Raw genomic sequence first — 24,576 nt, 5'->3', positions numbered from 1 at the left:
CCGCTCCAGTTGCTGGTACAGACCCCCTTGCCCACGTGCACCAACACACAGGCGCACAAACACACACACACACTTTGGATCCCTCCAGGAACTGGGATTCCACGCACAGTCCACCCATCAGCTGGTCCTGAATCTTTGCTCTCCCGCTGTTGCCTCAGGCACGGATGGACGCACACAAACACACAGACACACAGACACACCTGTGCATCTCACCTGACCCCTGGGCCAGGGCGGTGCTTGTCTTTCCAACTAAGTTATCGGGGTTCCCCTGCCCACCCTGTGTCTCTGCGCTCCTCCGTCAGTGGGGAGATGAGCTTGTTTAAAGAAACAGAGCAACGATACTGTGAATGGGAAAAGAGACTTTTATCTTTAGTCCGAGCAGTTAAACAAGTTGAGAAAATACATCAGGGACAACCTGTGCAAACTAGAGGACCATTTAATTTATTAGAAACAATCCTAAAGGGGACTGCTCCCCCAGAAGGAGTTGCACAAAAACCCACTATCAGAACATGATATGCCTACCTAACAGGAGTTGCAGAAAATATGCAATTAACTGAAGGACACACTAAGGTTTCCAAATTGCAGATGCCCATAAACACAGACCCTTTAGTGTTACAACAACCTTTTAAACCTTCACCCATTCTGCGTGTACCACCCCTCACTGAGGGTACACCAACAGAAAATGTTTGGTTTATGGATGTTTCAGCAAAAAGAGTAAACGGCACTATCAGGCCATTGCATTAAGTATTACCACTGGCAAACAAGTAATAGAAGAAGGTGAAGGCAGTGCACAAGTAGGAGAAATAAGAGCAGTTGTTTTGGCAGCACAGAATGGAGCAAAAATCATATATATAGACTCTTATGCTGTGTGGGCCGGTGCCACACAGTGGCTTTGTCAATGGGAAACCTTGAATTGGGAAGTAAATAGATCCCCAGTTTGGAGAAACAAAGATTGGCAATTATTATTAAATATAGCCAGGAAAACACCTTTCAAGATGGGATGGGTAAAAGCTCATGCTAAGGATAATCAACCAGCCACAAAGTCGAATCAAAAGGTAGATGAACTAACTAAAATTAGGAAAATTACATTATATCCTGAGTGGTATCGACTGGGAGAATGGTTACATCAAAACCTAGGCCACACAGGTAAAGAAGCACTTTACTTCGCTGCACAGAGTAAAGGCTGGCCTATAAACAGGAAAACTTGTGAAACTATTCTTACAAAATATTCTTACAGAATGTCCCCAGTATAGATTGAAATTACAAACAGATCATCCTGCTAAAACACCACCTCTACATATTAATGAAGGGAAAACTTTATGGTCTACATGGCAAATTGATTATATTGGACCATTCAAATCCTCTGCAGGATATTGATACATCCTCACAGGAGTGGAAGTAATCTCTGGCTTGCTTATGGCGACTAAGTGTCGCAAAGCCGATGGACGAAATACAGTGCGAGGGCTATCATTTTGGCTCTCAAATCTGCCTACTCCTGATGTTATCCAAAGTGATAACATTTTTCGTGTAAGGAAGTGCAAGATTGGGCAAAACAAGAGGGAATTAAATGGGTGTTCCACACCCCATACTACCCTCAATCAAATGGGATGGTAGAAAGAGCTAATGGCTTATTGAAAAGGAATCTCAAACTACATGAGACTCAATGGGATACGCAACTCCCCAAAGTACTCCACCAATGAAATAATCAATACAGGCCTACTGGAAGCCCCGTAAGCCAAGCATTCTTTATAAAAACTGAGCTTAATGCTCTGCCTGCTGAGAAAAGAGAATATCTAATGACATTACAGCCAGGACAGCCTGTGATGGTCAATTTACCATCCATTGGTACTGTGCCTATGACTTTAATTAAACCTTGTGGCCCACTTGCCTGGGAAACTACCGATAGCAGTGGTGCAAAACATAGAACTACTGCACGATGGATTTTTCCTTCTTTTTAATGGGGTAACCTGTTCGGACTCTCCTCACCGAAACAAGTCTCTATTTTCTCTTATAGCACCCCACAGGTTGAAAAACAGAAATGCTATGTTCATGCTACTATTCCAAACTCTGACAATGACACTCCTCTTAACCTGTGGTCAAAGAACCCCAGGATGGCCATGGTCTCAAGCTCGTGTTAAGTACTCTGGGAGTATGGGAATACACTCTAATAAAGGAGATTTAAATCCTTCCACCATGGTCACACATGGAACTGAAACATACTTAGAAAATGAATGGATCTGGGATAAAGATGAAGCTGATAATAAAATTCCCCAACTTCGAGGAATGGCAGGAAAAGAAATTAAAATAGGATGCCAAATGGTCAATGGGTCTACCCATGAGAAGGCGTCTCAGATTCCTGTGTACAACATTACATCAAACCCAGTAGTAAAAGATAAGAAACTTTGCACCTCTGAAAAATTGGACTGTTAGTACAATTTTTACCTTAGTACAACCGGTTTTGTAGTCTGCCTCTGGGCTCACCACAGCATAGGACTATCATTTAAATTTAAAATAGACATTACTAAACCTAGTACAACAACTGCCTTGATTGTAAAGGATAAGAAAACTCTGTCCCCACAAATTTCTGAAATTGGACTGTATGTGATTAAAAATACAGGCCAACAATAAGTGTTATTCAATCCATCGTGGTCTCTTAAAAGAATAGAACTACTAATGCAAATTAATATCTCTACAATCAAACCAACCTGTTCACCATTCCTAAGTACAACCTATGCAGGATGGTTAGCATGGTTATGTGGGTGAACCTTTACCTCCCCAAGATGAACAAGGAGAGATATGACTGGTATCATAGGGACAGGACTGGGAGTCTTAAATAGTATAGATGCCGAAGTACTCGTAAATAAACTGAGTACAGCAACAAGTGATTTAAACAAATTAGAACACCCACTGCGGTCTTCTCTATTAGCATTGGGAACTAACCAATGGCTTTTATCCAATATATTGCCTCAGTGGGAAAGAATTAATGAAAGGGACCATCAATTGATTGTGGATGCACTTGGTGCAGCCCAAAATAATGTTTCTCTAGCCCCTAGTTGTACCCAGGCTCAACTGTGGATGCAATCTATGGTAGCAGCAATTATAAGAGAAGGTGAAGAGGGCATCTTACCCACTGAAATTCGAAAGGTAATTTGGGATAATGCAACAAAATTTGAGAAAGAATTCCAATCCTGGTGGTATTTGGTTAATTTAACTTATGACCCCATCAACAATAAGGCCACAGCTTTTGTCTTAACAATTCACAATGCTTTGGTATACACCATATACCCAATCATTGCGTTAGGATTAAATCACAATGGAGATATACTCTATCCATTAGAACATAGAGTGTGGGCCCAACAAAATGGAAACAAATGGCAAACTCTTGATGTTAATGCATGCGTTGTACGGGACCAACAAGGATTTATTTGTGAGAGTAACACCAGCAAAGCCCAAGACATTTGTCTTGACACTGAACAAAATGTTTGTCATTTTGAAATACATCGCGATGAAGCCCCTGAAACTGTCCTTGTATATATTGGAAAAGGATACGTTTGTATGAGAACCCTTTGTGATTTTATATTTGTAGATAATGTTACTGTAAATGCAAGCAATCGCTCAAATATTTGTGTTTGTAACTTTACTAACATTGTGGGATGCGACTTTAATTCTTCAGCTCCTGTTACATCCTATTAATTGTTACAATCTAATTATACATTGAGTGAAGATTTATTGCCTACCCCCATTGGAATGAATCTTACATTGGTGAAGAAACTACTACAACACAATGACCTGTGTCAACTGCTAGAATGTGTCCGAAACAATGGACACAAAACTCTAATCACCATTCATCATGATACAGAAAAGATACACCATGTCTTGGAAAGAATGAAGAAGGACGGAGAACACCATTGGTGGGAAACTCTTCTTGGATGGTCACCGACAGCAACAGGAGTGTTTAATCTTATGCTTCTTCCAGTTGTAATTTTACTAACTCTAACTTCAATATATCTGTTGCTTATAATTATACTGTATATAAAGTTTTGGTACATGATAAAACAAATAACCCAACTTCAACCACCCAAAACATACAAATTAATGCACAACAAATAGCAGTGCTTCACTATCTACTTACTGTGGATCTATAAGCACATATACTATTAATATACTATTTATGGCACAGAGGCAAGAGGTGACCGTATCACCACTCTGTGAGAAAAAGATGAATTGACTATAGTCACGGGGTGGAGTGTGATGGTGTGCTCCCCCGCCCAACCTGACCTTTATCTCCTGTAACACTGCTTAAGGGATAACTACCAGGGGCAGTCGTTAATGGATGCTGATAGTGATAGCTTTGTCCATTAACAAAGCTGATTCGGGAGCCAGATAACAACACAATAGCCCTTGGTTATTGTGAGAAATACGCCCACCTAACCACAGTTATCAGTATGTAAATATGACTATGAGTCAATCATCTTACCCCTATAAATAGTGAGCAGCCCAAGAGCCCTTTGAGCTCTCCTGCATGGCAGCGGGCTGCACGCCAGGATCTCCCCTTGAGTAGGGACGCCTCTTAAGGTTACTCCTTGACGTTGAGAGATTCCTTGCCGCAACAGATACTCAGTAAGTGACTAATAGCATGCTAAACTTTGAAATCTTAGCTAAGTGATTTAAAGGATTGATTGCGCATATATAATCCTTTAGACATAAACCGTTGACCAAGTCTAGGACTAGGACTGGATCCAGCCGCACCTAGACTCCTCTCTGAGAAATTTAGAAAGCAAGGGGGTCCTTTCTGAACCTCATGACTCAACGGGAGGGTCTCCCTGACTGTTTTGTCTGACCTTTACTCTATGCAGTAAATAATCAAGTGTACCTTGCCATCGAATCTTGTTCACTGTCGCATTTACCATTGAACTTTGTTAATTCACACTTTAACTCACTGTTTTCTATCAATAAAGTATTGTTGCTTCTGTTGAAGAGTATCTTAAGTTTTACTGAATCTTTAGGTTGTGAAATAATCAACTATAAGAACATTCTGATTCTAATAAGTTAGCCCCTATGGTAGCATTATGTATAGGATGCTGTGTTACTTATTATTTGAGGCTGTGTTGCTTGAAGTCCTTATTCCCTATTCTCTGGACTCTAGACCATAAACAGAGCCCCCAGGTTCTATTGTATATGGCATGAGTTATTTGACAACCTGGCAAGGTAGATATCTAGCTGGCCAACTTGGCAACAAAACCTACTTTTAAGGTGTCCTGAAGTGAACTGTCTTCATTATAATACTAAAAAACACACCCACAGCTCAAGAAGACCGTTGCCCAGGTGAAGACCCTTCCCCCGCGCAAGCGTAGTAACAGAAGAGAATGTCATAACCGATATTATAATTATATGTAAATCATTAACCAATCATTGTAACTGGGAGTGTACTACCTTATAATTTTTGTGTATAAATGTAATGGTGATCTAGCCATAGGTGTGCTTGATTTGTGGAAATTCCACCTTGCACCCGGCACCGCAATAAAGAATGCCTGCTTTCTAAAACTCCAAATTGAGTCTTAGAGAGTTCATCATCTGCCGATTTACGGTAACACTTCTCTCTTATGATTGAAGTGCAGTCTCACTCTATCTGCGACGCTCAGGGATGTGGTGGAGTCCCTATCACTGAAGGTTTTCAAGACATGACTGGACAGAGTGCTAGATAATCTCACCTAGGCTCTGTTTCCTTCAAAAGACTGGACCAGATGATCTTTCAAGGTCCCTTCCAACCTGGGCGATTCTATGATTTTATTTTTAGTCTGTGTCCCACAGGGGATACTTAAACTAAGATGTGCATTAAAAACACTGTAAGAAAAATTATGCATGCCATCAAATTGGTGTATTTGCTGTGTAGTTTTCTGTAAATTTGTTTATTCAATATTGTGTTTTCTGTGCTATTAACTTGCTGTAGTACTCAATGTACAAAAATAATGTATAGATTTGATGAGAACAAATTTGAATCTAAAGTGATCAGAGACAACTGAGAGCAATATAGTTGACAAAGGTTAATATACCATTTATGCAACTGCAGAAAAGAATTAGGAACTGAAAATAATTATTAGTGAGTGTGAAACTGTGGTTTGCTTTACTACACCAAATAAGTTTTACTATTCTGTTAGAACAATTTCTTTTTACAGTAAAACAAACAGAATCTCAAGGGTTGTTTTTTTTTTTTTTAAGTATATACAGCAAAACTCATTGAGTGTACAGATTATTTGGTGTGACTTGCCTGACCTGGTACAATCCTAAAATTACGATGATGCTGTGCTTTGCCACTTGCTCCCTGCCCAGTGGGATGGGAGAGAGAATGGGAAGGGTAAAAGTAAGAAAACTCGTAGGTTGAGATAAGGACAGTTTAATAGGTAAAACAAAAGCTGTGCACACAAGCAAAGCAAAATAAGGAATTCATTCACTCCTTTCCATTGGCAGGCAGGTATTCAGCCATCTCCAGGAAAGCAGGGCTCCATCACGTGTAACGGTTACTTGGGAAGACAAACGTCATAACTCCAAATGTCCCCCCTGGCTTCCTCCTTCTCTCCTCAGCTTTCATTTCTGAGCACAGTGTCATATGGTATAGGATATTCCTTTGGTCAGATGGGGTCAGATGTCCCCGCTGTGTCCCCTCCCAGCTTCTTGTGGTTTGCCCAGAATTCATGTATGTAAGTGATAGATAAGCCCTGGTAGGTTTAGCTGAATAGGTTCACCTGGCCCTTGATTTTTGTTTGTTACTCTTTTGGAGATCATTGCACTTACAGCAGGACAACAGTATATAAGAATAGTTGATTCTCCTCTATGCACAATTTGGCAACTTAACTGAAACTTAACTTTTCTGAAAGCTTACCAAGGAAATTGGGCTCTGAACTGGGCTATAAAAGGTATGACTACACATGACATTCCAACACCCTGCTACAGGGTGGCTAATTACAGGCAGATAGATGTCTAGATCACCTCAACCTTAAAACTACCACATCCTGTGGCATTTCTCCCCTTTCTTAAATGTTTTCCCTGAGGTGCCACCATTTGGGCTGCTGGGCTCAGCCATGCCCTGCGGTGGGTCCATTGGAGTTGGCTGGAACCGGCTGTGTCTGGCATGAGGCAGCCCTGGCCTCTCCTCACAGAGGCTGCCCCTGCAGCTCCCCACTGCCAGCACCTGGGCACCTACACCAAATACACTGGGGCTTGACACTTAAAAACTAACTAAATTAAAAAAAAAGAACACATTAAAATTGTACCATGAATAATTTTTACTGCCTATGTGACAGTCACAAATATCTACACATTATTTCAGAAGCTTCCCCCAAGTCAGACAGACTATGACCTGGATTTTTATAGTTAAAACTCCAACAGATGTGCTCATAGTCTCAGCTGAAAGATGGTCTAACTGATTTCTGTTGTCGTGGGCATGGGAAGGCAAAAGATATACAGAAAGGATCTTTTCCTCCTCACAAACAATGTTAAAACAATGAGCAACTCTGAAAAGAAAGGCAAATAAAGCCCTCATGCACAAAACCCTAAGCTTCAAAGGTGACAGGTGAAAGAGCTGTATGTCCTTCTTTCACAGGACAGCCTGTGATTAACCCAAGTTATAGACACTGTCATACCATAGGTAGTCGGAGCCAGTTCAGATCAACTACCTTCTAGATCAGCCCTCTTGATGACCTGGATGTTTCCACTGTTACAAAGAATCAACTGGAATAAATACTGAAATGACTGTATTGGTTACGGAATGACTAGAATAAGTATGGAAATGGAAAATACATACAGGTCTTAATCAGTCCGGCAATGGGCTTTTTCTTGTCATGGGGGGTGGGTGGGATGGGTGTGCAGGCAGTGCAGGGTTGCCCTGGAGTGGTGGCAGTGGGGGGAGCACTCGGCTCCAGCGCCCGGTGGGCAGGCACCCCGTGTTTTCCTTTCTTGCTCCTCACAGGAGTGCATGAGTAAATCTGCCAGCCAGAGCAGCAGGGCACCTACAAGGACAGTCAGAAAGCATCGATGAAACCATAAATGCAGGAACAGGTGTGACTTTGTCCCCCTTTCTTTGGGAAGTACAATGTAAAAGGAGTCATTCCCGGCACAGAAGGGTGAACCCTTACTGGCAGTGACTATGGTGTTGCTTTGGCCCCTTCTCAACATGTGCGATACCCTCAGAGCACGGCAAGTTGACAGATATGTGCCCCTTTGCCAGGCAGTAGGGCTCAGCAGGGAGCCCCCGGGGAGCTGTGATGTGGTCCTTTCCAAAACCCAAGCAGCAGCAGCATCCCTCGCTGTCCCTTACTAGAAACCCAGGTTTGAAGGCAAAACACGCGTCTTTTTTATTGTTGGTTGTTTTTTTCTTCCCTCAATTATCTCAGGTGAAATGTGAACTTTGTAAGAAGTGCCAATATCTCAGTGTCTACAGCTACTTGGAACAACTCCTTGCGGTGTCTTTGGGACTCAGGCAACACCAGCCAGTGGTAGGATTGCCAGTTGACATGAACAGAAAAGTGGGACTTTGCCTCTTCATATAGGTAGTGGGTCAAAGAGCTCAAAATTGTGAGTCTTGTGACCTTGCTGGATGTCTGCTCAGCCTTGTACAAACAGAGCTTCAACAAGTGCAAAATGAAAACTGCCAGCGCTGGAGTGGTATGTTTCTCCTGACATACACGTTCTCCCAAGGGCAGGTGCATGCTTCCTGTCTGGGGTCACCTCTGTGCACCTTGGAAACATTTCCTATACTCAGAGCAGCATTCAGAGTTTTGAAAGATGGACAACAGAATCTGCTACACACCCGGGCTCCTTTTCTTGCCCTGCTTGGGTTTTCCCAGTTGCCCATCTGTCATGGTTTAACCTCAGTCGGCAACTAAGCACCACGCAGCCGCTCGCTCACTCCCCCGCACCCAGTGGGATGGGGGAGAGAATTGGAAGAGCACAAGTGAGAAAAAAACTCGTGGGTTGAGATAAAAAACAGTTTAATAATTGAAATAAAATGATAATAATAATAATATGATAATAATAATAATACACAAAGCAAGTGATGCACAGTGCAATTGCTCACCACCCGCCGACCAATGCCCAGCCAGTCCCCGAGCAGCGGCCCCCCCTGGCCAGCTTTCCCCAGTTTATGTACTGAGCATGACATCACATGGTATGGAATGTCTCTTTGGCCAGTTTGGCTGTGCCCCCTCCCAGCTTCTTGTGCACCTCCAGCCTTCTCAGTCGGTAGAGCATGGAAAACTAAAAAGTCCTTGGCTAGTGTAAGCATTACCTAGCAACAACTAAAACATCGGTGCGTTATCAACTTTGTTCTCATCCTAAATCCAAAACACTGTACCAGCTACTAGAAAGGAAATTAACTCTATCCCTGCCAAAACCAGGACACCATCCCTGAGAGGGGAAAGTCCATTTCTGACTTTCTCCTTTTCTTGCCTGGTTGGACATCACTTCCCTCTTCACAGTTTGCTTTTCTTTTTCCATTTCTTTGTTTTTCTTTTTCCTGTGAATAGCCTGGCAACTTTTCAATTCAATAGTATTGTTAGGGAGGTAAAGCCATGATAAAAAGCTGAACCAATTCTTCTCTTAATCAAAGCTAAGTCATTTTGCCTCTTTTCCCCAAACGAGCTCTTCAGGTGTTCAGGCCACATGGAAGAGTCTGCCATGCTTCCTAGAGTGACTGGAGGCACCTGCAATGGAAATGCAGAAGTTAACAAGTGGCAAGGGCCTACCTGGAACAGGAAGCGATGGTTTGCCCAATTGCTACCTTAGCTCTGAAAGGCAGATCCCTTGGATGGGTTTGCTCAGCTCAGATGAGCCCGTTCTGGTGGGATCACTGCACAAAGTGCGATGGCCAACTTGCCTCAGCCTTACTCTGCACTTTTGCAGAGCTGCAGGCTGGTGGATGACCTTGCTTGTCCCTGCGGCAGCAGTCCCACCTTCTGAGGGGGGAGGCTTTTGTTGTCATGCTGTTGGTGGACCTGTCATACCTCTGACGTTTCTGCTTCCACCCCTGGTGCTGGCGACTCCTCAGCTGATGCACAGGCAAGCCCAGCCATCTCCTCCCCAAAGAGTTCCCCCTGGTGCTCAATGAGGAACTCCACCAGCTGCGTCACCTGCACACAGCAAACCCTTGGTTTCCGCCTAGGTGGCTGAAAATGGGTCAAACAGCCTTTCCCCCTCCTGACCCTCGCTTCTGCACAGAAAGCTGCATTTGTGGGGCTGCTCTTCCCGGCAGCTCCCCCACGAGCGTTTGCTGAAGAGAGGAGGCAGCCAGCTACCTCTGCACAGCAAAGCTCGAGTGGGCTCAGAAGGCTGTAGCTGTCTGGTAAATCCAGTGTACCTTCCCTGTCACCTGCACCAGGACGTCCAGGGGGAGCGTGTGCTCCTCGACTGGGCTCAGGAGGTTCGGCCCCACGCAGATGGCCAGGTTGCTGGCAGTCATCCTGCTGGTGGCCACATTTCTGCTGATGTTGAGCAGCAGGGACAGCAAGCTCTTGAAGGCTGGCATTGGGCAACTTGCTGGCCATCCTGAGGGAGCCGGAACACAACATTTTAGAGTAGATGTTGGCAACACAGGTCACCCAGGCTGATCTCACCCAAGCCTACCCAAGGGAAGGCTCCCTGGCCACAGCTGGTCTACAACAGGGACAGCCTTCACTGAGATATGGTCACCTCCCCTTCTGGCAAGTCATTTTGTGGAGCAACCCCCAATGCCTTCAGTAAGTGCTTCAAGGAGAGAAATGCTTTTCTGTGCCACTTTGCCCTGAAACCCAACCCCACAGCAGCAAGAGGTGGCTGGCAGAAAACATGGCTTTTTCAAGGAGGCTGGCACTTTGCAGGCTAGTCCCTGGACTCTGGCAGTCCCTGCGGAGCAGGCAGGCTCCTTGCCATACTTACTCTTTCAGTCCTGCCAGCTTCTCCTGCCTACTGGTCTTCTGCGGGGTGCTCATTTACTCCTCATAGAGGTCTTCCTTGAGGAGCTTGGAGGGGATCTTACGGAGGAAGTCCTGCAACACCAAGGGCTCTGGGTGAGGCTTTGACCACTCCCACCGGGAGCACAGGCAGCATCCCTGGCACTCTGGCTGACGAGCAGGCAGCTGTGTTTCGGCTCCTGCTCTCGCAGGTGCCCATCAGCACCAACAGAGCCTAGAGCTGCCGGGCTCCAGGTCAGCAGGGTTCACCTTCAAGGTGACGGCCAGCAGGTGTACAGGCTAGCTTTTGAGGTGGACCTCTGCTCCGCTGTCAAGGGTCTCCCTCAGCTCCCAAGAGGCGTGCTTACTGGCCACAAGCTGGAATATCCCCTCTGTGGATGGCCCGTGCTTGTGCAGGAGAGCCAGCAGGTCCTGCAGGGGACAGAGGACAGTTGCTTGGCTGGACACAGGCCCTGGGGCAGGTGAATCTTCCTCGGGGAGAGGAGCAAGTGTGGATGACTGTCTGGCTCTCACTGGGGTGGGATGGAGGGGTGGCTGCAGGTTGGGTGACATGAGGAGGAGCCAGCTTTGTCCCTGACCCTCACCTGGGGTCCCTCTGCTGAGGACACCACCTCTCTGGAGGAGCCAGAGGGATGGGGAACCCTTGACCAAACTTGCTTACCTGGATGGGCTGGGGCAGCGTGCCGTCCTGGCTGCAGAGAGCTGCCAGGGGCCGGCCAAAGAGAGCCCCCCTGCCACCAGAGCCCGACAGCCCAGGCACCTCTGCAGCAGCTGAGGGCCCTCACTGCACAAAGGACCATGGCAGCCCCCTCCTCCTGTGGGTCCCACCCATTTCCAAGGAAAACAGAGCAAAAACCCCTGCATGAGAAGTGCCAGGTGAGCGCTCCTGGACCCTCTCAGCACTGTCCCCCTGCCACTGTCAAGTGCAAGGGAGAGGCATCGTTTGGGAATGAGGAGACATGGGGGCCCAGCTCTCTCCTGCCACAGAGTGATGGGGATGGACGTGCCCTGCGGGAAGGGCAGCAGCAGCCCCAGTACAGCACAAATACCCACCTGCAAGAGGAGGACAGAAGGGCCATCCTGCCTCTGTCTTCTCCAAACTCACCAACTGAGTGGCTGAGTCTACCTTTGCTGCCAGAGGGGATGGGAGGTGGCTGCTGCTTGGGACCAGCCTGCAAGAAACATGCTGCACTCACTGAGCAGCCCCACAGCAGAAAGGGCCCCTGGCGAGCTGCATCAGCCCCTGGCCATGTGTGAGAGGTGGGGACGGCTGAGAGGCTTTGCTGTAGCCAGTGACCCGGTATGTGCCCAGCAGGGCAGGACGCCAGCGCTGGGGGAGGCTGGGACAAGGAGCCCTCCTGCTAAAGCTCAGCCCACTGGCCTGAGACACCTCATACCCTGAGCAACCCTTACCTTTGCCTGGCCCTCAACCAGCCTCTCCAGGCTGCTGGCACGTAGTGTCATCACCTGGGCAAGGAGAAAAGAGCGGAAGGTGAGAAGCGATGCCCCTGATGCTGGGCTGGAGCAGCATCTAGGGGCAGAGCAGAGACAGGAGGGACACTCACAGCATTGCGGCCGCTCAGCTCCTTCAGCAGGAGCTTGATGGAGGGCATCTGGGTCACCTGATGCACCCTCCACTCCTTCTGGTGGCCTGTGCATGAGGAAGGGGCAGAGAAAGAGCTGTGTAGACCCAAGCCACCTTTTCCCTCTCCTGCGAGCCCGGGGAGTATTTCCAAACTGCCCCAAACCACCCAGGTAGCACCCGGCAGTCGAGTGGAGAGCAGTGGCAGTGCTGAGGATGGGGCTAGGCAGGTGTTGGCTGGACACAGCTGGGTGAAGCAGTTCCACTAACTCTGCTTGCTCAAGAGCTGCTCGCAGCTATGGGGGCAGCTCTCCCAACTGGGGAGCAGTGTTTCCACATATGGCTACACCTGGAGCATCGTCCTGTGATGTGAGCACGGGTTCCCCAGGCTGCACTGCCAGGCAGGGCTTACCCAAGGAGTGCGCTGACTCAAAGCTTCTTCACTGCCCGGAAGCTGCAGGAAGAGAGGAGAAACAGCCTGAGCGCCCGCTGCTCCCCAGCCTGGGGCAGAGGCGGGCGATGGCACAGCCCTGCCCTGTGGGGACGGCCACAGAAGCAGGACGGAGCCCCGTGGGGCAGTGCAGAGGTGCTGCCCAGCCCTGCTGTGGGACCGTGGGACATGGCACTGAGACTCACTGGAAAGTGATGACACAGGAGCCGCAGGGCCAGATGAGGACAAGGGAGTTGGTGGGCTTGCCTTCCTCCTCAGTGGCATCCCCGGCCACCCTCTTCCCTCTGCTCAGCACCTGCAGCTGGCCCAGGGCCAGACAGAGCTGTGGGCGCGGTGCGCTGCCGCGTCTGCAGAGAGAAGCGGCAGGGAGTGTCCTGGAGGTGGCCAAGCCCGGTGGCTCACCTCTAGCATCCTCCTGCCACGGGTCATGGGTGCATCCAGCACCAGCATGCCAGGGGCCTGGGGCTGCTCCTTGGGCCAAGGCTTGGGAGGAAAGGCAGCTGGGGTCTGCAAGTCTTACTTGGGCTTGGTGATGACCAAGATGTCACTGAAGAGGAGGAGGTCCCTCTTCCTTGTCGCATGGCCCTGGGTCACCCGCATGTGCCGGGACAGGCACGCACTGCTACACAGGGCCAGGGTCATCCCTGCAGAGCAGATGGTGTCGGGCATGAGAAAGGTGGCTGCTGTGGGGCCCGGTGTGTCCCCTGGTCATGGGGGGAACCCACCTGGAGCTGCAGCAGCAGTTCACCCGGCCCATCCTGCTGAGGCCAGGAGAAACCTCACGTGGGATTCACTCGTGGGGTTTGGGACAGTGTCCAGCCAGCCCATGCGAGGCTGCCAAGGCATGTCCCAGTGCCTGGCAGTGCTGCTGGGCAAGAGCTTGACTCTCCCCAGTGCCGCTCCGTGCTGGCACAGAGCCGCCTCTGCAGGCAGTGGGGCCATTGCTGGGGACAGTGCTGGGTCAACACAGCATGCCATTCTGACCCCAACGGTTGCACTGGGGGTAGGGAAGGTAGGGGAGGGGCACTGGGTGGCTCTCGCCAGTGTGTCCTGGTCAACTTGGTGTCCACCAGGATCCTCAGGGCCCTTTCTGCCAAGCTGTTTTCCAGCAGCTTTGCCAAGCTGCTTTTGGTCACAAGTATGTGTGGATGTTTCCTGGGACGCTTTGTGCCCATATCGGTGCCATCTGCAGTCAGTCCCTTTCTGCAGGTCTCCCTGTGCCACTGCTGTAAGGGTTAGAAGGGCATGTTTCCTCCAGCCAAAGCAGTGGTCCACATGAAAAGGCTCTCTCTTGTTACGGGACAGGGAGAAAGAGGATACACCTTGGTGACAGAGTCCAGAGATGGAGTTTCGAAAGAAAACTTTGTCTTTTTTCCTTAACTCCAACTTTTTAACGCCAACTTTGTTCTTCTTCACATAATGTCTGGATAAAATGTGGTGGTTCACACTCTCATGGAAAAGTAGAGAGGGTAGTTTGGCTTTGCTGGCTGCAATAGAAACAGCAGCTGCATAGCTGCCTTCTTGAGTGAGCAACTGTATGCAGAACCCCACCGTCTCAAAGATGAGGAGAGGGAAAACTCCAAGAAGCAGAGCAGACCTGAATAGTGTAGCCCCGGGGGTTGCAGATATGTCCTGCCCACTTCCCACTCTTCCTGGGATGCCTAAAAAGGTCAGCAGAGAGAACAAATCTGTCCTTCTGACTGTTCGAGCCAGCCCTGTTGTCTCTTTGGCTCCAAATCAATGAAGCACAGTAAGAAGAAGCTAAAATCAAAAAGGGAAGGGAAGGGAAGGGAAGGGAAGGGAAGGGAAGGGAAGGGAAGGGAAGGGAAGGGAAGGGAAGGGAAGGGAAGGGAAGGGAAGGGAAGGGAAGGGAAGGGAAAGAAGGAAGGAAGGAAGGAAGGAAGGAAGGAAGGAAGGAAGGAAGGAAGGAAGGCAGACAAAGAAAGGGAGAGAGGAAGAGGGGGAGAGGGGGAGGAAGGGAGACAGAAGAGAGAACAAAATAAAGTGATAAAGCATGAGTGAGCAATACCCTCTGTATTCCCTCTAAGAGTAGGGATAGGAAAAAGTTTCCAGGACTGCAATACCTCCTCCTTATGCAATGCATCGTTGCAAAGATAAGTGTCTGAAGGAGGATATACTGGAAGGCTGAAAAATGAGATAGGGGAGCACACACCTATTTTATCTTTGCCTCTGCCACTGGCATTTTACAAGGTTTTCTGGACACCATTTAACCTGGCTTTTTTGACTCCTCCTTCCCATCAGTCCCTTGGCATGTATTGTTGTTCAAAGCAAAGCATCACCACTTTACGCTGCAAGAGCAAGGCAACATCACGGTCAGGACCCAGACACAAGTCTGAACCTTCTTGTCACTCACCAGCTGAGCACAGGGCCAATGGGAAGGTAAAGGAGACCAGAGGATAATCAGGGCCTGTCTCTGTACAGGGTGTCTGTTCCCTAATAGCCTGTCTGTGAACTGTCATTGACAGCTGCCCTTCTGAGAAAAACAAGACCTTGAAAGGACTTGAAATGAGTAAGTTCTCAGATGCTATTTAAGAAGTTGAGTATACTTTTGGTAACCTTTATAATAATTTGATAAACTTATATGTAGGATAATGCATGGTTTAAGTATGACCACAGCTTTTGCAGCTGTATGATCAAGGGTGGATAGAATAGAATAGAATAGAATAGAATAGAATAGAATAGAATAGAATAGAATAGAACAGAACAGAACAGTTCCAGTTGGAAGGGACCTACAATGACCTAGTCCAACTGCCTGACCAATTCAGGGCTGACCAAAAATTAAAGCATATTATTAAAGGCATTGTCCAAATGCCTCTTAAACACTGACAGGCTTGGGGCATCGACCACCTCTCTGAGAAACCTGTTCCAGTGTTTGACCACCCTCTCGGTAAAGAAATGCTTCCTCATGTCCAGCCTAAACCTCCCCTGGTGCAGCTTTGAACCATTCCCACACATTCTGTCACTGGATGCCAGGGAGAAGGCGGGGGTGCTATTGGTGGAATTTTGGCTTTTTTGATCATGGGGAGGTTTACATGGCACCAGGCCTGCTGGCGACAGATGGAGTTCAGCTGTCTCACAGGGGGAAAAGGATTCTCGCCCATCAATTGGCGGGGCTCATTGAGAGGGCTTTAAACGAGGTTCGAAGGGGGAAGGGGATAAAACCAGGCTCGCTAGAGATGAGCCTAGGGGTAGCATGCCAATGCCGGGGGTGAAATCGATAGCCCAGCTCAAGTGCATCTACACCAATGCACGCAGCATGGGCGGCAAACAGGAGGAGCTGGAAGCCATTGTGCAGCGGGAGAGATATGACTCAGTCGCCATCACAGAAACATGGTGGGGTGACTCTCATGATTGGGGTGCTGCAGTGGACGGCTATAGACTCTTCAGAAGGGACAGGCGAGGAAGGAGAGGCGGTGGGGTGGCCCTGTATGTTAGGGAGTGTTTCGATTGTCTAGAGCTCAACGATTGTGGTGATGATACGGTTGAGTGTTTATGGGTAAGGATGAGGGGGAAGGCCGACAAGGCAGATATCCTGCTGGGAGTCTGTTATAGACCACCCAACCAGGATGAAGGGGCGGATGAAGCGTTCTACAAGCGGCTGGCAGAAGTCTCTCAATCGCTAGCCCTTGTTCTCGTGGGGGACTTCAACTTCCCAGATGTCTGCTGGAAATACAACACGGCAGAGAGGAAGCAGACTAGGAGGTTCCTGGCGTGTGTGGAAGACAACTTCCTGACACAGCTGGTAAGTGAGCCTACCAGGGGAGGTGCCTCGCTTGACCTGCTGTTTACAAACAGAGAAGGACTGGTGGGAGATGTTGTGGTCGGAGTCTGTCTTGGGCTTAGCGACCATGAAATGATAGAATTCTCGCTTCTTGGTGAAGTAAGGAGGGGGGCCAGCAAAACCGCAACCATGGACATCCAGAGGGCGGACTTTGGCCTGTTCAGGACGCTGGTTGAGAGAGTCCCTTGGGAGACAGTCCTGAAGGGCAAAGGGGTCCAGGAAGGCTGGACGATCTTCAAGAAGGAAGTCTTAAAGGCACAGGAGCAGGCTGTCCCTGTACGCCGTAAGAAGAATGGTCGGGGAAGACGACCGGCCTGGCTGAACGGGGAGCTCTTGCTGGGACTCAGGAAAAAAAGGAGAGTTTACCACTTGTGGAAGAAGGGGCAGGCGACTCAAGAAGAGTACAGGGATCTCGTTAGGTCGTGCAGAGAGGAAATGAGAAAGGCAAAAGCCCAGCTAGAACGCAATCTGGCCGCTGCTGTTAGAGACAACAAAAAATGTTTTTACAAATATATTAATGACAAGAAGAGAGCCAAGGAAAATCTCCATCCTTTATTGGATGCGGGGGAGAACATGGTCACCGAGGATGAGGAAAAGGCTGAGGTACTCAATGCCTTCTTTGCCTCAGTCTTTAACAGGCAGACCAGTTCTCCTCAGGGTATTCAGCCCCCCGAGCTGGAAGACAGGGACGACGAGCAGGATGAACCCCCCATAATCCAAGAGGAAGCAGTCAATGACCTGCTATGCCACCTGGATGCTCACAAGTCTATGGGGCCGGATGGGATCCACCCGAGAGTGCTGAGGGAGCTGGCGGAGGTGCTCGCCAAGCCACTCTCCATCATTTATCGGCAGTCCTGGTTAACGGGGGAGGTCCCGGATGACTGGAGGCTTGCCAATGTGATGCCCATCTACAAGAAGGGCCGGAAGGAGGATCCAGGGAACTACAGGCCTGTCAGCCTGACCTCGGTGCCGGGGAAGATTATGGAGCGGCTCATCTTGAGGGCACTCACAAGGCATGAGTGGGACAACCAGGGCATCAGGCCCAGCCAGCACAGATTCATGAGAGGCAGATCCTGCTTGACCAACCTGATCTCCTTCTATGACCAGGTGACCCGCCTAGTGGATGAGGGAAAGGCTGTGGATGTGGTCTACCTGGACTTCAGCAAGGCCTTTGACACCGTCCCCCACAGCATTCTCCTAGAGAAGCTGGCGGCTCACGGCTTAGACAGATGTACTCTGCGCTGGGTCAAAAACTGGCTGGACGGCCGGGCCCAGAGAGTTGTGGTGAACAGAGTTCAATCCAGTTGGCGGCCAGTCACGAGCGGTGTTCCCCAGGGCTCAGTACTGGGGCCGGTCTTGTTTAATATCTTTATTGATGATCTGGATGAGGGGATGGAGTGCACCCTCAGTAAGTTTGCAGATGACACCAAGTTGGGTGGGACTGTTGATCTGCTCGAGGGTAGGAAGGCTCTGCAGAGGGACCTGGACAGCCTGGATGGATGGGCCCAGGCCAATTGTATGAGGTTCAACAAGGCCAAGTGCCGGGTCCTGCATTTTGGCCACAACAACCCCATGCAGTGCTACAGGCTTGGGGAAGAGTGGCTGGAAAGCTGCCTGTCGGAAAAGGACCTGGGGGTGTTGGTCGACAGCCGGCTGAACATGAGCCGGCAGTGTGCCCAGGCGGCCAAGAAGGCCAATGGCATCCTGGCCTGTATCAGCAATAGTGTGGCCAGCAGGAGTAGGGAAGTGATCGTGCCCCTGTACTCGGCCCTGGTGAGGCCGCACCTCGACTACTGTGTTCAGTTTTGGGCCCCTCACTACAAGAAGGACATTGAGGTGCTGGAGCGTGTCAACGGTGTTGGAGGGCAACGAGGCTGGTGAGGGGTCTGGAGAACAAGTCTTCTGAGGAGTGGCTGAGGGAACTGGGACTGTTCAGCCTGGAGAAAAGGAGGCTGAGGGGAGACCTCATCGCTCTCTACAACTACCTGAAAGGAGGTTGTAGCAAGGTGGGTGTTGGTCTCTTCTCCCAAGTAACTAGTGACAGGACGAGAGGAAATGGCCTCAAGTTGCGCCAGGGGAGGTTTAGATTGGACGTGAGGAAAAATTTCTTTACTGAAAGAGTGGTGAAACATTGGAAGAGGCTGCCCAGGGAAGTGGTTGAGTCACCATCCCTGGAACTATTTAAAAGATGCAGCGCTTAGGGACATGGTTTAGTGGGCATGGTGGTGTTGGACTTGATGGTTGGACTTGATGATCTTAGAGGTCTTTTCCAACCTCAATGATTCTATGATTCTATGATTCTATAAGAGATCAGCACCTCCCTCTCCACTTCCCCTCCTCAGGAAGCTGTAGAGAGCAATGAGGTCGTCCCTCAGCCTCCTTTTCTCCAAACTAGACAAGCCCACAGTCCTTCGCTGCCCCTCATAAGACATTCCTTCCAGCCCTTTCACCAGCTTTGTTGCCCTCCTCTGGACACATTCAAGGACTTTAACATCCTTCTAAAATTGTAGGCCCCAGAACTGCACACAGTACTCAAGGTGAGGCTGCACCAATGCTAAATACAGCGGGATGATCACCTCTTTCGACCAGCTAGTTATACTGTGTTTGAAGATCCCCAGGATGCGGTTTGCCCTTTTGGCTGCCAGGGCACACTGCTGACTCATATTGAGCCTGCTGTCAACCAGCACCCCCAGATGCCTTTCTGCAGGGTGGCTCTCCAGCCACTACTCTCCCAGTCCATACCTGTGTCCTGCACTACTCCGTCCCAGGTGCAGACTCTGGCATTTGTTCTTAAATTTGATGCCATTGATGTTTGTCCAATGCTCCAATCTATCCAGACCCCGCTGCAAGGCCTCTTGTCCATCAAGAGAGCCAACAGAACCTCCCAGTTTAGTATCATCATCAAACTTACTAAGGGTGCATTCAACTCCTGCATCCAGATCATTGATAGAAACATTTGTTGTGTGATTTGGTATACTACTCATATAGAACTTGCTTAGCAGAACTTGCTTAGCATTAGTAGCTAAATTTGCTGAAGCTTTAGGCCACAAGCTTTGAACTTTTACCTAGTTAAGTAAAAGAAGGCCCCAGAGCCGGTTCAAGATGGAAGGTAAGGAAGCTACAATTGTCAGCAGAAGCTGCAACATTAGAGATAAGAAAAGAAATGGCCCGCCTAGAGACAATGAAAGGACCCAATGAAGAACGGGAAGACCCCAGACCTTAATATTACTATTGGTCCGAACTATCACGTGAGGGGTGGTGAACTTAGATTGTAAAGGTATAATTGCCCAGGGTTTTCTTTGTTTGGGGTCCCTCTTCAGAGGCACCCAGCTCTAGCTGTAGCGTTATTAATAAAAAGGACTTCATAAAAGCATCTCTTTTCAGCTTATTGATTCAGGAGAAACCTAAAGTCGAATCCTGTTTTGGTGGCTGGCGTGCGTAATTTCCATAACATGTTGAACAGAACACTGAGCCCTGAGGAACACTGCTGGTGACTGGCCGCCAGCCAGATGTACCCCCATTCACTACAACCCTTTGAGATCTGCTGTTCAGCCAGTTCTTCACCCAGCATGCCCTGTACCTGCTCATCTCACAGTTGGACAACTTGTCCAGAAGGTTGCTGTGAGGGACAGTATTAAAAGTCTTACCAAAATCTAGTGTCATGGTTTAACCCAAGAAGGCAGCTAAGCACTACACAGCTGCTTGCTCACTTCCCCCTGGTGGGATGGGGGAGAGAATTGGAAGGGTGTACATTCAGAAAAACTACATCCACCACCTTCCTCTCATCCACTAGGTGGGTGACCTTCTTTTAGAAGGATATCAAATTAGTTAGACAGGATTTTCCTTCTGTGAATCCATGTTGACTGTGCCTGATGATTGCATTATTCTTTAAACGCCTATCAGTAGCACCCAATATGATCTTCTCCATAACCTTTCCAGGTACTGAGGTTAGACTAACAGATCTGTAGTTTTCAGGGTGTTCCCTGATGCCCTCCTTATGAATTGGAATAGCGTTGGCTAACTTCCAGTCAGCAGGGACCTCCCCAGACTCCCAAGACCTTTGGTAGAGGGTCGAGAGGGGTCCTGCCATAACATCCACTAGCTCCTTCAGTACTCTGGGATGAATCCCATCAGGCCCCATGGACTTGTGAACATTCAGCTGTTACAACTGGTCCCTTACAATTTCAGTGTCCACAAATGGAAAGTCACTGCTCCCCCAGTCATGGTCCTCCAACTCAGAGGATCAGGCAGCCCAAGATCTACCCTTAATATTAAAGACTGATGCAAAAAATGCATTGAATGCCTCTGCCTTTTCTTTATCCCTATTAGTCAGGTGACCATCTTCATCAAGTATCAGTCCAGTACTTCCCTTAGACCTCCTCTTGCTATTAACATACTTTAAAAAAGCCTTTTTTTTGTTGACTGACACAACAACAGCCAGTTTCAACTCTAGTTGAGCTTTGGCCTTTCGTGTTTTCTGCCTACACATGTGAACTACAGTCCTGTGATCTTCCTGCGAAGCCTGACCTCGCTTCCAGATATCATACAATTTATTTTTCCAGCTGAGTTGCAAGAGGAGTTCCCTATTCAGCCAAGCTCATCTTCTTCCCCTCTTGCTTGACTTACGACACCACAGGATTGCCTGCTCCTGTGCTTGTAGAAGGTGATTCCTAAAAACTGACCTGCTTTCATGGACACCTAAGCCCTCAAAAGCAGATTTCCAGGGGACAATGCAAACTAGCTCCCTGAGTAGCTTAGTTTGCTCTCTTGAAATCCAGGGTATCAACTCTGCTGACCTTTTTTCTCATTGCATTGAAAATTTTAAACTCAACCATTTTGAGATCACTGACCAAGACAGCCACCTACCATCACGTCTCCCACGAGTCCTTCTCTGCTCACAAATACTTGTCTAGGAGGGCATCTTTCCTCATTGGCTCACGGAATATTTTTGACATGAAATTATCTTCAACATACTTCAGGAATTTCCCAGGCTTGCTTGTCACAGCAGTATAGTATTCCCAGTTGATATCCAAAAAGTTGAAATCTCCCATATGGACAAGGGCTATTAATCCAGAGATAAAAAAAAAAAAAACAACCCTCTAGATTTTTACTTTTTTTTTCCCACAGAGTAATTACAAGATAAAAAAAAAAAGTCAGTAAGTCTTTGGAGAAGAAGAATACAATGGGGGAAGCGAACAATTACTTTGTTGCAGCAGATCCCTGGGTAGTTCGTTACTGAATACTTGAGGCTAGCAGTAAAAAGAAAAAGTTTCTGATAATTATATAATGTCATCAGTATTCTAATATGAAACAGTAGATTTTAATTTACTGTTTGTGAACCTGAGAGTTACTAGATTTGATTTTTTTTTTTTTTTTTTTTTTAAGCTGAGCATTTACTTCCCAACATATAAGTGGTTTTTAATGCTTTCTTTACAGTGCAACCACATTTCTTCTACCAAAATATGTTATGGCTTGCTATTGGCTGTTACTTTCACAGGTATGTCACAATGAACAGTACTGAGGTTGATACAGCTTGCTCTCCATGTATGCTCTCTTCTTTTGTATGTCACAAAATAACACTATTATCTATGATAGATAATATCGTTATGTTCTGAGAGGGCTACATTGTATGTTTTATTTTTTTGCTTTTTATTACAAGATCTTTGTTTGTTTTACAGTTTTAACACGATGAAAATTACCATAATGAATATGTGGAGTAAGTGATTAATAGATATGGGGGCTAACATTTGAATTTGTGACAATATAGATAAAAAAATCCTCATGGAAACTAAGGAGTAGGGGAGCTATGAAAGAATACAGGAATCTTTCTTGCTCCTTTAGTAATGCCTCCCATCATCAGTCCTGATATTTCTGGAAAACTGGGAACTTCTTGGGACTTCACAGCAGGTAATGCAGTAGTTGCTGGCAAGCCTTCTTCACCTTCTGCCACAGTGCATTTGAGATCCTCTAATCCACCACTGTACCTCTTCCTCAGTCACTTTTCTCACAGATGCAATAGATGCCTCTCCCCCTCTCCTGGTTCATACAGCATCTCTGCCTGCATGCAGCATTTTGCTGAGAGAGGGCAGAGAACCACTAAGTAGGAAGGCAGCGGGAGCACATGAAAAGGGGCTGAAGGAATAAGTACAGTTTTGATTCCAGTTCTAAAATAGGATGTTCAGTTCCTATGATCAGACTGGCTGTGAATGGCAAGGGAGGGGAGGGATCGAGTTGAGAAGGGATTATGAATCCAACGCACAGCAGGGTGATCATTAAAGAATAACACAAAGGTTCTGAACAGAGGAGCAAAAGGCTAGTATTGTAGGCATCAGTGCCTAAAGGTTTTGATAGTATTTGATATAATATGCACATAGAATCATAATACTTTTATTGCATCAGCATATATACACCACTGGTGACCATGTGATTCCTTGGCATTTGTCAAAGATATTGCTATTGGCTTGTTGATTTATGGGTTTTTTGTTTGTTTCCAATTCTTATGCCACCCAGAAACAGAGGGAGAAACTGAGGTTCCATTACCCAAATGTAGGGGCATTTGAATAAACAAAGAGAATGAGGAAGGGAAAGGATGTTCATCAAAATAACCACAAACTATCAGAGGTTTCTCCTTTCTCCAAAATATGCACCAAAACAAATATTAAACCCCTCCTGTTTCTGTCATCCTTTTATTCTGTGGAGTTATGTATTATTTATTGCCTACCAAATGCTTCCTGTCATGTATGGGACTCTATGTTATGTCTTTTGAAGCATTATGACCAATTTATAGCTTCTGCAGGAAAATAGGCTTACCTGGTCCTGTGTTGATGCAGGTGCCCTAATATTCCTGCCATTGCTTACTGTGATTTAAAATAGTAACAAAAACAATTTCTCTGAATATGTTCTTCATCCGTTCCATGTAGTTAGGCTTTTTTTTTTTTTTTTTTCTGAGAAGTCATAACAGAGGTTAAGGATTGAAAGTGAAGCGATAAATGCTTTATTCATAACAAAAAAACCCTCACCATTAAAACCAGGATATGCATCAGGGACACAAAGTGGACTGACTTTTATCAGTTTGAAACATTTTCAAGGTTATCAGATGTGTTGCCTTTCAGCACTCTTTAGAAAAGTATTTTTACATATGCAATGCATTCAAGTCATACTGTAGAAAATTTGATATCTGTGGATGATACTGTACATAATCTGATTCAGATGTTTAATTTCCTATCTCTCTTTCATTGTCCATGTTCCTCTTGTGGAGTTTTTCCTCAAAAAATCTGATAGAAATTTGTGCAAATTATTTATCTGCACTTTACAAAGTATTTTTCTTTCAAAAGAAAGAAGAAAACATAAATGACCTGAAGTTTAGAACCAGCCTGCATCAGAGACTCCTGTAACTCAGGTGCTGAATACTTAGTTGAAAAACATTTATTTTAGTTAAGAAACTTATTTAAATTACTGTAGGAGGTCTGGCTCAGCAAATATTTTACTCAAAAAAAAAAAAATCTGTTAGTATAACAAAATATTTTAAAATAAGAGTTATTTAGACTTTAAATTAATACATTTGAAATTTAGCTTTTACTTGCACAAGATACTGACCAATGTCTTCTGCTCAGTTGAGACATAATGCACGGTAACTTCTGTACTCAGCTTTTCCCTCTTCTAGGAAGTAAGCATTATATTAAACTTTTTATGATATAGAATATTTTATGAAGAAAAAATTGGAAGATCATACTTAAGTGTTGCACTATGATTTGCTTCTTATGAAAACAAAATCAGGCAAATGATATCCAGAAAGAAT

The 24,576-nt window shown here is 46.9% G+C and overlaps 1 pseudogene; it reads left to right on the top strand.

Annotated features, from left to right (window-relative positions):
* Positions 1 to 2,193: 2,193 nt before the first annotated feature.
* On the top strand, positions 2,194 to 6,930 carry LOC143160365 (uncharacterized; annotated as a pseudogene).
* The last annotated feature ends 17,646 nt before the right edge of the window (positions 6,931 to 24,576 follow it).

This window comes from Aptenodytes patagonicus, chromosome 1 (assembly GCF_965638725.1).
Source record: "Aptenodytes patagonicus chromosome 1, bAptPat1.pri.cur, whole genome shotgun sequence".
NCBI classification, from domain to species: Eukaryota; Metazoa; Chordata; class Aves; order Sphenisciformes; family Spheniscidae; genus Aptenodytes; species Aptenodytes patagonicus.
This window is presented reverse-complemented; position numbering and strand designations above follow the sequence as displayed.